Source organism: Harmonia axyridis, chromosome 7 (assembly GCF_914767665.1).
Source record: "Harmonia axyridis chromosome 7, icHarAxyr1.1, whole genome shotgun sequence".
NCBI lineage: Eukaryota > Metazoa > Arthropoda > Insecta > Coleoptera > Coccinellidae > Harmonia > Harmonia axyridis.
In genome coordinates, this window is record NC_059507.1 from 19,271,049 (window position 1) to 19,271,572 (window position 524).

The following is a 524-nucleotide window of genomic DNA, read 5'->3' on the forward strand; positions in this document are numbered from 1 at the left end:
TTAGCCAACCAGAGAAACCCTACCCTCGTAAATCATAAGAGTGTCATTCATCTCGAGTCATAAAATGCAGTTCAAGATTCCATTGGCGTTTATGCTGCAAAAAGGCGTAAACCTTTGGAAGGCGTTCCAAATAGCATAATTTTATTTGATAATCATCAATAATTAGAGCAAATCAAGGAATTTCAAAAAATGTTTGCACCAATTCAAAACTCATAATATCACTGAACATTTAACGTTGAGTTACTTAAAATGAGAACTCTCTCTAAAGCTGAACAGTCATTTGAAGAATATTTTTAATTTCAAAGTTCAATTTGCGGAATACTTTCGATTTTTTTTTGAAAATCGAAAAGATACGTTCAAATTTATCACGTCATTATTCACTCAAAAAATGAAATAAATCTGTATTTTGGAATTCACAAATGTTGTTGATTAGCACTGGAATAGCATTGGCATGAACAAGGTATCAAACACCCTTAAAACAAGAATTTTGGATACTGATATTTCTAGTAAATGAAACTCTCATA